This window comes from Tamandua tetradactyla, chromosome 11 (assembly GCF_023851605.1).
Source record: "Tamandua tetradactyla isolate mTamTet1 chromosome 11, mTamTet1.pri, whole genome shotgun sequence".
NCBI classification, from domain to species: domain Eukaryota; kingdom Metazoa; phylum Chordata; class Mammalia; order Pilosa; family Myrmecophagidae; genus Tamandua; species Tamandua tetradactyla.
In genome coordinates, this window is record NC_135337.1 from 37,652,934 (window position 1) to 37,666,168 (window position 13,235).

At 40.5% G+C, this 13,235-nt stretch overlaps 1 long non-coding RNA gene across 1 annotated transcript in view; it reads right to left on the bottom strand.

The window, feature by feature from the left end:
• Nucleotides 1-363: 363 nt before the first annotated feature.
• The window catches only part of LOC143649476 (uncharacterized), a 34,872-nt gene continuing 22,000 nt past the window's right edge, over nucleotides 364-13,235 (bottom strand). Inside the window, exon 3 of the long non-coding RNA XR_013159029.1 lies at nucleotides 364-641. This is a non-coding gene — a long non-coding RNA (uncharacterized LOC143649476). The remainder of the gene's footprint in view (nucleotides 642-13,235) is intronic.

Sequence of the window (13,235 nt, forward strand, 5' to 3'; positions counted from 1 at the left end):
AGAAAATTTCTCAATTACTTTGAATAATATCCTGAAAAAATCTGTTTTCCCTCCATCCCAGCATATACTTTCAATCCATTTTGCACTCGTTATGTATGTAATGATTCTAGACAACATAAGAAGATTTCGTGATTTTTTCTTACCATTTTTACTTATCCGCCAGTGAGCCAATTTATGCAGCTTAAACCACTGCTAAAGAAGATGCATCAAAAAATTGTCTGTAATCATTACAAATAATAGCACAAAATGTTCACAAGAAGCTGTTTTCTTATCATATTTTCATTAAAACATCTTTTCACCTGCTTTGCTTTTCCCACGTCTGGAACCCGCGTAGTAATCAGTCTTATTAACTGGGAACATAAATATGATTTATTATGGTCTGATAATGGAAGCTACGTGGACCCAGAGAAGGGCTATATTGTCCTTTGATAAAATGGCTCTTTTCTCTCAAATGGAGAGCGCTATCGTGAGAACATGCACAATGTAGTGAGTGATTATTTCCTCAGGGTGAGTGATGGAGAAGCCGGACAGAAAATCTTCTTGTTGACCATGACAGCCTCAGAGGGTCCCCGAATCTCCCTGAGTTTGACAACCTGCAGACACTTTTGATGAACTGTATTCTTCTGTAAGAGACAGCCTGTCTGGGAGGAGAAAAGAGACCTTTATCATCTGATCGGCTATTATTGTCTTGATCTTTTATAAGCAATCTCTAATGCACATGAATATAATATCCTTTCACACAAGTGCCAAACATAATAGAAATGTAGTTAAAGGACCCTCTCCCTGGTTATGTAAATGTCCTTACCCTGTAATTAAGAGAGATGGTTCGTGACTGATAGAGGAAGGAAAGGGTAATCAAACTGTTTAGCATTATCTCCTTATTTTAAAGACTTCAACTCAGGAAGGGCAGTTTATGGTAGATACAGGCAACCAGATTATTTTGAAGTTGGAGCCTAAAAGGAAAAGTAGTTTTGAATATGGTATGGGTGTTATATTTTTATTAAACATGTAAATGGCAGCTGGTTTTCAGCCAAGAGTGATTACTATGCTGATACGACTTAGAAGAAAATGAGTATGCCTCTCAAAATCCCTGTCTGATGGTTATAGCAAGAACAAAGACCTATTAATAAGGAATGCACTTGCACGAAGGGTCCTTAAGACCAAATAAAGTTCTCCAATAAATTTCCCTCTTATCCATTTCCAGGAGTCCAAATATGGCAAAAAAAAAAAATTTTTTTTTCAATTAACAGATATATTTGCAGGCAAAACTCCTGCAATTATTAGGCAATTAAATCTATTTCTTATGTGGCCTCTGGGTGCCATCTCTGTTTCTGAATGTGTTTGGATTTAGTGGCAAAAGTTTTCTGACCTTCCAGATAAAACTCAACCAGAGATACAGAGACCAGGCCAGCTCTCAGAAACAAATAGCTCGATACTCAAACTTAGCTGCTGGCAGAAAGGAGAAAAAGACATCACCTGTCCTAAAATTTTTTAATCCCCGCCCCCCCCCCCCCCCAGCAAAATACAACACTTAACTCTTCATTAACCTTCTGACATCTGGACTCGAAGTTGCCCCTCACTGATTGCTAATGGGCTTTGTATTAGCAATTAGTGGGGAAAACTCGCCAGCGCTGGTGCCAATGGTTAATCATTGGTTCACACCACTGGAGTCCCAGTCCAAATTAGAAGAGCAGCCCCTGAACCCAAAGAGCTAAGAGGTGGAGAGTGGGAGGCTGGGGATTGAGGAGAGCTCTCTTTATTAAGAAAAAGCACGTGGATACCAGGCACTGACCTCCCTCCTCATCTCCTGGCATCTTGTCTTGACATTTATTACAAATATACAAACACACAAATACACACACACTCGTGTATATGTCTAGGCCCAGGGCAGATCACCAGCCTAGCCACTCTTTACTGAGCCTGTCCCATCAAAGATAGATCAGACCAGAGAAAGACACACTCTCTCTCTCTCTCTCTCTCTCTCTGCCCCGCTGCCTGTTTGCTTCTTTGAGCAATGCCTTTCCCATGGGAGTAAAAAAATGTGCCATTTCAGAGGGAGTTTTGAGAAGTGTTTGATCTCCCTTAAGAGATACTTCTCTGAAGTTCTGCCAACCCTCGATTATCTGTACAAATGAGGCTTGGAGAAAGTATGGGATGATTCTATTCACAGATAATCTTCAAATTTCAGTTTGGTCTATATTTTAGTTTCTTTCTGCACAAATTTTACCAGTGCAATTAACAAGGAAATCTGATTGGAGATCTCCTTTCTCCTTTTATGGTCAATTTTGTGGATGTCAGCAGAATGAGGAAATTGTCATAACATTGGCAACAGGAGAGAGGAAAGAAAAGAAAACAAATATCCAGATAATCTGAAAACTGGATAATCTACTCCTGAATAATTGAGAAGAATCTAATTTCAAAGACAATGCAAAGAAGACCTGGAGAGCAATCTCATCTTGAAAATGCACAACCCCTTCCCCCCAACCCCCAAACAGCTAGTAGGAAAACAAACAAACATAAGAAAAACTCAAACCTACTGGTCCAAACCACATTTTTTTCTGATCGAATCAGTACGTATTCTAAATTAAATTACATACTAAGAAGGAGGGGACAGGGAGGAGCAGGAAGCACGAGAAGACATTTCTTAATGTGCTCTGCTTAGCTGTGTTGTCAGGTACTCATAGCAACGAGGCTACTTTCAAAATTGCATTGGACTAAAAGCTCAGAAATTGAACCGCCCCATTTTTTGTTTGTTTTAAAGAAAACCAACATCCAAGGAAGGGACAACAATGACTCAGCACTTTGATTTTTTTTTTTTTAGACGCAAATTTTTTATCCTTTATCCAGGAAAACAAAAAACTGATCGAGTGAGTACATTTGAAAGTGAAATTCAAAGCTTTGCTACACTTGATTCTCCACGGTGCTTCCACTCAAGGCCAGCATTTAGAACTTTTCAACTAAAGGAAGAAATGCTCTTAATGAGCCTAATCATACACATGTTTTGGCCAGAGCCATTGACTGCACTTATTTAGTTCTGCTTCAGAAATGAAAATCTAATAAAATAACTGGCATTTTAAATGTCACAGAAATTTTCTCCAACATCCCAACTGGAATTGTAAAAACAGGCTCAAATTCCTCTAATCTCCTTCTCTTCCACCTTCAAATGCCACACTTCTGAGCCAAACCATTTCCTCAGACACAGCAGGACTGAGTCTGGCTCAGAAGTGGGGGGACACAAGGTGGGGGGATGGGGCGGGGAGAAGGAAGGAGGAAGGCTTTCTTCAGGTTAGAGGGGATTTGCTTTTTTCCATACACTATGGCAAAAAAAGGACCAGAATCCTGAGGCTGGGAATGTTCTGTCTCTTGCAAAAGAATTCTAAGGAACCATTATATTTGATACTTTGCTTCCCAATTGGCCTCTGACAGAGACCTCAGAAGCAACAGATACTTTAGTTCTACATCTGGAAAGAGGCATTTTTTTTTCTTTTTTAAACAAACAAAAAAAACCCCACACACTCTCCTGAAGATACTGAGGCCTAGTTATTCTACAATCCATAGTCTTAAAGATTGTGATCTCTCTGATGGCCTGTGATAACCCCTTGAGGAATGGGAGCAGCTCCATTAGGACTTGAATAGATAACATTTCTATACATTACCTGCAATAAAACTGATATTCAGAATAAGCGTGCCTCTGAGTGCCTTCACTCTGCCCAGCCGTCAAACCGGGATGATCAGTAGGCAACTTACAGCAACACCATTTATTAGGCTACCAAATGAAAAGCAAGCTCTTCACTAAGGATAGTTCTTGTAGATGGGGATTTAGATGTCCAAGACTAAATGACCAAGAAGTTAATTTAGGTTAGCTGTGTTTTGCTAGAAGATGGACATAGCATGTCCTCATACTTATGGTGGGGCTTTAAAGTTCTGAGTGCTCTGGAACTTAGCATGATGAATCCTTCCTAAGAGAATAGGAGGTATTCTAAGCAGCATGAACATGACATTCATGAATGTTGGGACTGCTACACAACATCCCCTGGAAATCTACCCCATTTCTATTTATATTGTGATCCAAATAAGAAAAACTAAGGGGCAGGGAAAGGGAAGATAAAAAGGATGGAAATTGCAATTATGGGAAGGATAGAGGGGAGTAGAGGATAGAAGGCATTAGTTGGGAGAAGGGCTTATGTAAGCTTTAGCAAAGGTATTAAAGGAAAGAAATCCAGCCATTAAGGCAGCATTCTTTTCCCAAATTTTAACTGCAGTTGAAGAACCCTGAGTTATTGTAGTTGTTCTGCTAGCCAAGACAAATCCCGGCCTTTAAGAAGCCATCAGGAGGGTCTCAAGTTTTCTCATTTTGCTATTTTGATGGAAATTAGACTTTTAAATCACAAAGAATAGAACCATCTCTGTACAAAAGCACTCCTCCCTTATCCCCATTCCCCCGCTATATTGCATATCTAATTTTTGCCGAAATGATTTAAGATTCCCATTTACAAGTGAAAAATTTTAAAGTTTGAGATTTGCTTGCAATGTCACCTAAATCTCAGCCTAGGTCCTCTATTAAAACAACATTTTACAAATAGAAATAGAGGAAAAGCATATAGTGCTCTCATACAAAAAAAAGATATGAATATGGCAGTCGAAAGGCTCATGGATTAGTCCACAAAAGTGTTCAACAGCACATTTGTGAAAGCAAAATTGGCATTTGCATCCCATGGGAAAACAGTGGGTCTTGTATAGACATAGGCAGCAGCAAATTTCCTTCTCCCATTTGCCCTTATGCATGCATGCATCCTTTGCTGGTTCCTTTTCTCGTCTCCAATTTCCTATCCTCTGCCTTTCCTTTGGGTATCTCTATTCCTTATGTAGCCTGCTATCTTTTCTTCTAGATTTCTACCATCAGTTATTCAATTGTATCTTCTTCTATTGTATATTTCTATCATGACTTCTTTGCTTTTCTTCTCCTATGATAAGCATGCCATTCCTTTAGACCACAGGCACAACGTTAAAGTCACCATTCTCACTCTACCAATTAAGATTTTCCACATCTGGAGCAAGATTGAGATGTGTGCCCATTGTTGATCTTTCAAGATACAGAAAGGATGATGGTTGCTGAGAAAACCTGAAACAAACACTAATCAAATTGAAAGCGTGCCATTCCCAGAGAAGCCCAGAATAAACACTCTGGATAAGTGTTATCCAATCCCTGATCCTTCAAGTCTACCCTTGACACCCCAGGCACATCCAATGCATTCACATTTCCAGAAAGATCCCAGTTTGGTTCTTGAATTCTTAACTCTATACCTTTGGCTATTGAAAAGTAAGGCCAAAGCCCAATCTTAGACAATCTCATTTCCTAGTGACTTTTCAGTTATTTACTCCTTTCAGCATTTCTTTGGAAACTTTCCAACACCTCACATTTTCATTCATTCCCCTGTAAAGGCTTCTTCTGAGCTAAAAAGACCTGTGCCAATTAAAATTGTATTTGCCATCCTCTTGGAGGCTTCAGCCTGTAGAAACAGTATTGAATATGTGACTCCATCTTGAGTGGTGAGTGGTCTCATTCAGCCATAATTGCAGCCTCAGTATTGCATCTTTCTCAACACTGTGTTTTGTTTTTTTTACAAGGGTTAAAATATTAAATAGTTAAGCAAAATGTTCTATACTAGAGCATCTTCTTGTGCAATTTGTTTGGTTTAAAGTTAAGAAGGTGGAAACCTCACACATTTGGCAAAGAAAAAAAAGGAAGAATGAAAGTAAAATGAAAAAGTATGGGCAGGAATATTTCTCTCCTGGGATTGCCATTCAATTTTCGACAGGTTACTCTTGCTGATTCCTGCTAACAGAGGAGACTTAGCCAGATAAATCCAAGCCTTTACTTTCAGCTTCTCCCATAATCTTGTCATAACTAGGACTTTTGTCAACAAGAGTCAACCAGTTAGAGGCTATCTATCCCAAAATACAAATGAATGTCTTCTGAGAGACACACTAGGGAATTCTCACACAAGTATGTGGGCAGTAGAGGGAAGAAAAGAAAAATTGCGAATGGTGTACTCTGTATTGGGAAGCCTAGCAGTAATGGTGACGTGAAACCCAACTCAAGCCACCTAAACACAAACGGGAAATCCAATGTCATGTAACTGGAAAGTCCAAGGGGTAGCCTTGCTTCAGACATAGCTCAAATGATGTGATCAGAAATCAATGCCTTTCTCACTATCCCCTACCTCTGCCTTCTTCTATATTACTTTTAGTCTCTGGTGAGATTTTTCTACCTGGTGGTGCAAAAAGTCACCAGTGGCTCCATGCTTGCCCTGACCTTTTACTGAGTGATCTTAGAAAAAAGTGTGTCCCTCTCTTTCCTAGAATTCACATTCAAACCTCAAAAGGACTCTACGTGTCGTGTCGTGTCGTTGCCTGGATCACTTGCCAAATCCTATTGTGGGGAAGGCCTGATCATTTAATTGACAGCCCCACCAGAGTCACAAGAGTGGTGAAGGGACAGATCTCAAAGAAGAAAGAAGGCCAAGGAGAAAGGAGAATAGTGGTCAAAGGCAGATGCTCTCTAGGCAGTGCCATTCAAGTCACTTTGAGCCTAAATCATTTGCAGTGTCCTTTGGAACTCATTAGCATCCCTAGCTCAATGACAAGATAGTGCCTCACCTTCCCTTAGAGTTGCTGCAATGCTTTTTATGCCTGAGTGGAGAACAGACCCCTGTGCTTATGGGCCCCAACTACGTGGATGAATAAGATCTGCCATTACCGACCATCATGTAAATAGGTAGTTACCGACCTAAGAACTCACTATTTACTCAATAACCTTTGATGGGAACTGTGATCTCTTTTCACACTATTATAGAAGTACATAATTATAGACCTTTCAAATGGTATTTCTTTTAGGCATTCGCCTGTAATGGCTCCTTCAAAGCTGTTAAGCTTTTATCATATGAAGACCCAAGTAGAAAATATTTAGTTCACTCCTCATTGACCTAATAGAGTACAAACTCATCTTTAAAACGGTGCTAGTCTTATGCCAAGAACACATGGACAACCTTGTAAAAAGGTCTTGCTTGGGCTCTTTGAGCAGAAAATCAAATTGCTATTAGGTCACACTCACCTCATTTAGTAATTAAATATTGACACTGAATGATCATCATAACTGTGTCTTCAGTCCCTCCTGAAGCATATCTTGCCCCACCCACTGGTCCTGACTTTATCACTGCCCAGTGAGGGTCCTATAAGAGTAAAATGCCAGGTGGGGTTGTCGGTGTCAGTACAACTCATTACCTGAAGCACAGAACTTGTCTTACTTTAAAAAAGAATAAGGGCTTTTTTAGTGTATTTTTTAAACATTTATTATTCATCACTTATTAATTCAATCCAATTCCATGAATATATATTGTGTACTTATTCAATGCCAGGCACTGTACCAGCCTTGGAGGTATAACAGGAAGCAGAAGGGACATGGTCCCTATCTTGTGGAGTTTCTGATCTAATGTAGTCCCTTCTTGCATCTCCTCCCTTCATTTCCCTTTGTCAGCACTCTAGTTGAACTTTAATTAGATCTTAGGGGACCTACTGTACTGGTCTTCTTTTATTTTAAATAACAAACTAGTATTGAGTGCTGATTCTATATCAAACATTCTACTAAGCTTTACATGGATTCTCGAGTTTACTCTGCTCAACAACTTTGTGCAGTAGCTACTAATATTAGCCTTATTTATAAGATAAGGAAATTGAGACACCAAGAGATGAAGAAAATTGTCTAAGGCCACAGAGCTAATTAGTAGTGGAATTTGATCATGGGCCCAGGAGGTCTGGCTCCAAAGCTGGACACAAAGAGTAAGTTTTTTATAAATCTAAAATACATCAGTCCCACAGAAAGAAACCACAGCTCAGGATCAGGAGATTCAGAGATGCCTCCTGCTATGATGAGCTCAGGAAAATCAGTCACACTATATGTGATACAATCTAATGCGCATACCAGGCACAGTCACTATTATAGACAGCACATATCACATTACAAAGATTGTTGGCATACTATATTTAAATGGGTCTCAGGATGTACAGTGAAATTTGTTTAACTTGCTTAGTTCAAATCAAGAAACTATTAAGTGTTAACAACTCTGTCACAGATATTAGGCAAAGTGACGATAAAAATAGTTTGTTTTCATGGTCATTCATCTACACCAAGGCTGTCCTTTTCCCAGCCCCATTCCCTACAATTCCCTCTGATTCCCTCTTTAGACTTTACCACTCAGAACTTCTCCCCAAGTCTCTGATAGGTACAGCTCCTTCTTAGCTTTCTGCCTCTGCATGTGCTGTTCCTCTCCCTAGACCTTACTAAAATATCACTTCCTTAATGAAGCCTCCCTGATCCATCAAGGCACAGTTAGCCCCGCTATCTTTGTTTCTGAAGCACATGCTACAAGCATCCAATACTATACTGTAAACATCTGTTTATGCATTTGTCTCTTCCACTACACTGAGGTCTCTAAAGGTCAAGTACTATTGCATTTCATCAATGGCTGACTGTGGCCTCACTATACTGTGTCCTATGGAGCAGAGGTCAGCTCTGTATAGAACCACAGGAACTAGTGTGCATAGAACTATTTAACGTGAGGTATGTTCCTCCAGTCCTATAATTCCCTAATTCTTCCTTCTACCCTTCTTTACCCCACCTGGTCACAGTATCTAACTGGACTGGTTTGAGTTGCTCTGTCTTGGGGAAGATTAGGGCCTCATCCTATGCCTGATTCATGTCTGTATTTTCTGACTCATGCCTGATTCAAGGCCCTTGAAAAGTGCCAGCTATATGTAAGTCCCCAGTGAGATACTGAGTGACGGTCATTTATTTTATCTCATTCCTTCTGCAGAGAAAAGCTACTTTACTCCCAGCTGATTTCTGCTGTCCTGGTTTCACAATCTACTGGCCATGAAATGGGAACACTGCGAGGATTTGGGGTCCTAATGTTTCAGAACCAAATAACTCAGACCGTACTTTTCAAGAATCCAATCTCTCCTCCAATGTTAGTGAAACAGAGGCCATCCTGGCATGCATTGGATGACAGAGTAACTTGCAGGTGATCAGCCCTGGCACTCATTAGTCTCAGATCTTAGAGCAGACCAGGCACTTGCTTTGCCCTCTGCCTGGTAATCAGTTCCCATAGGTATTCTCTAGGCTGCCTCTCATTTTATTAAGGTCCCTACTGAAATATCATCTTTACAGACAGGCCTTCCCCAATCACTGTATCAAAAAGAGCACCCCTTTTACTCTATCCCCTAGTCCAGTCTTATTTTTTCTCAAAACACTATGACTACTTGACATCGTATTATAAGTTTGTTTGTCTGTTTCCTTATTGTCTGTGTCCTCTAATACAGGGAGCAGTAAACATTTTCTAAAAAGAACCAAATAGTAAATATTTTAGGATTTGTGGGCCATATGGTCTCTGTCGCAACTCCTCACCGCTGCCATCGCAGCACACAGGCAGCCATAGGCAATGCATAAATGAACCGGCCTGGCTGGGTTCCAATAAAAACTTCATTTACAAAGATAGGCTATGGGCCAGATTTGGCCCATGGGCAATAGTTTGCTAGCTCCTGTTCCAGTAGAAGGTTCCATGAGGTCAGCAAGACTGTCTGTCTTGCTTACTCTTGCATCCCCAGTGCTTGCACATAATAGGAACTCAGTAAGTAATTTTTAAATAATACATAATTGAATGAGTGGAGTACTATAGAGAACATAGGTGTAGGAGTACTACATCCATGTGTATATATATGGCCTCTCCTTCTGAAGTGAACATGTATAAATATACAGCAGATTTACAGCACTGGCAAAGTAGGATACCGGGTTCTGCAGAACTAAAAACTTTATACTTAGTCATGCCTAAAGCACCATCAAGAGTTTTCAGTGGCTCCCTATGGCCTTAGAGGGACCATTCAAACTCTTTCCTTGGCACGAAAGACCCTTCTAAGTCTGACTTTGCCTCTCTCCAGTTCCATATCCAGCTAACTTCCATGTGTGCCCTCGGTGAGCGCCACCCGGCATGGAAGATTGTTCCTGGAGGCCAAGCAATCTCCAGTTTCTGTGCCCTTGGGTGCAGCGTACCCTCTGCCTGGAGTGATATTCCACTCCCCTTTTCACCTGGCTAATTCCTATTCATCTTTCAGAACTTCCCCTGGGAACACCCATAAGACAGAAAAGGGGATCTGTGCGGTTGCCTCATTACTACACGTCCCCTAGGGGATAGCTGTTGATTTGCTTCTGCCTCCCCCAGCGAGTTCCACCCTCCCAGAGGGCAGAGATTCTCTTTTCTTCTCTCTACTCACCTCTTCCCACCTCTCAATACCTTTGTCACATACGTCTGACATGCAACAAAGGCATGAATGGACAGCTAGATTGATAGACAAGCAAAATATTTTAAGAAATCAAACTATGTAAAAGATGGTGTCACTTATCTGCAATCTGTGGGAATACAGTTTAGTATCACCCCCAGGAGATGGAAAACCAAATTCCAGGGGTATTAGGAATCATCTCTGGGGACCTCTGGCTGGGCAGAAATCCCTACAACTTGGAGAAAGATTGCTCAGGGTGAGCATTGGAGTTGGGGAACAATTGTAAATGTCCTCTCAGCTCTGCAATGTTTTGCTTCCTACCTTCTCAAAACACTAATAGGTGAGGATGGGGTGGGGATGGGATGGAAGATGTGGAGTGATTTAAAAAAAAGCCTACGCCTGAACAACCACCTTCAGCCCTCCCATGCCAACAATGTTCAGCTCTGCCTATAGAAGGATTTTTGAAGTGGGCCCATTGTACTCATTTTTCAATAGAAGTTAATAAGGAAAGGGGATTTACTTTACAGCAATGAAGAGCCAACTTAGCTGAAACATATCTGATCCATAAAGCCAGGCTTACCTGGATCACAGGAGCCCTTATCAGGCGCCCTAGCCTTAGTGGAAAGCACCTAATCAGTTTATGAGGTTTCAGGCTTCCTGTTTCTATCTCTGACTTGCACTACAATTTTTTATGTTTCTTCTACTTTTATTTCTTAGGGCCTCAGTTTCTACATCTGTAGAACAGGGAGAATAAATCTTACCACCTGCCACACAGGAAGGAAATGCAAATGAATGAGCCAGCATTTGTGAAGCACTTTGCATTACCATTACCTCCTTCTCTAAGGATTTGAAGTACGAGTACTATTACTTCTGAAAATGTCAGCTATCATCTGAAAGGGTTATTTCAATCAAAAAGGCTTTCTTCAGGAGTACTTCATAAAGGAAAAGTGAAAGCATGCACAATCTCCTTGGAACCATCATAATTAGTCCCAGTAACAGTTGGGCCATTTTTTTTTCAGTTCATTTATAGTCAGATTCTGCAAAATTGAAAACATCCGACATCTGGGCTGAAAAACTTGTACAAAGCCAGAAAGCCCCCCAAATGGGCATGTGTGGGCTTCAGAGGTATAGACGCCAGATGTACTTTTTGCCTCAACTACTCTTTTCAACCTTTAGAAAAATCTTAGAATTGAATTTTGTTCATACAAAACCCCCAGGTTTACATCCTTAATTTTTTGAAAGTATCTTATCCAATTTGCTGTGAATTTAAAACTTAGCCCAGATAACCAGAAATATCCAGGAATTCTTTAAATGAATGAAAGCACTGTGTGGGGGTGGGGTGGGGGTGGGGGTAGGGGGGCAGTGGTAACCATGTAAACTGATTTGGGGACAAATAAGAAATAACATTTCTTGTGCGCTACAATATGGCCAGGCACCATTTTAAGCACTTTACAGGAATCATCTCATTTCTCCTTACATGCACTCTGTGAAATAGTTAGTAATTATTTTCTTCATTTTACAGATAAGGAATCCTGACACAGACAGATTAAGTATTGCCCAAAACACCATTAGTACAGGAAAAAAAAGCAAAGTGTTTTGGTTGCATCTTGGTGTTTAAAGGAAAATTTCACTTAATTCATTCTTAATACAGCAAGGATCCAAGACAAGCTTTGATATAATAAAGTTATCCCCACTGGATTAAACTATACTCTCTCCTGGGAAGAGCTGCACAGAGCCTTTAATGCAGCTTCCAGAGAGCTGAGGGTTTGGGCTCCAGGAAACAATCCCAGCTAGAGAATTTGCCTCAGTTTCTGCCATCGTCTTTGATACTCCGGAGGCAGGAGAAAAGGGAAAAAAAGTGCTTAGTAACTTATTTCAGCTGTTTGCTGAAGAAAAGCTGTCTTCAATTCCTGTTGTTTTCAGCACACCACCCAACAGCATCGAGAAGCTTCCTCAGGGAAGCAGGGGAATTTGCTGGATTGCCAAGCAGCTTCGGAAAATCTGCTGGGGAGCTCCATCAAAAGGCTTTGTGAACAAGGATAAAGAGGGCACATTAGCGTTGCCTTGTTTCATGAAAAAGGGAACACACACAACAAAACTTGATTACAAAATCTCATTTTACAAACTCAAGGTAAGATGCGCCACCCTGGGGCAATGACACAGCTCCGGCTCGGTTTCTCTGCCATGTGCTTTCCCAGCAAAGACCTGATTCGACTCCAAGGGCTGGGTTAGATAAAACCGGAAGGGTTTATGTGCACAGCATTTAACTTTAAACATTTCTTCATGGAAATTTACAATGCACATAATTTACATATTCAATACCAGTGACAATTTACTTCTCCCATCTGAACAGGGCTTTCAACTATGCCACTTGAACTAAATTAATAAACAGTAATTACAGAATGTTGTGTGAGCTAGCTGTTGATGTTGAGCAGATTCTAATCAACACCTTCTTTTAAGGGCCAATTAAAGCTGAATGTATGCAATATAAACATCTTCGAGTATTTAGACATGAACCACAGAACAAGGTAAAAAAAAAAATTAAAATCTGAACAATTAGACTGGGGATGAGTCAGTCAAACTTGGAGAGAGATGGACTTTTTTTTTCAGTCAGTCTCTGAAGTCATGCTAATTTCTTCAAATGATGAGATTTTTGTGAAATGGGGAGGGGCTCCAAGGACTCGTTAGGCCAAACTCCAGCCGTTTTGAGATTTCTCCTACATCTTGTATTATTTTCCACATGCTTTAAGTTTCATGGCATTTCCTTTTAAATTGCCTCAAACACGTCTCCCCTCAATTCATGTGCATCTCAGTGAAAGCTTAATCTCCATATTTCTGACTCATTTATGCATAAATCATCTCTGTGGGTTTTTTTGGTGTTTAAGGAGTCTTTCCCTAGACCC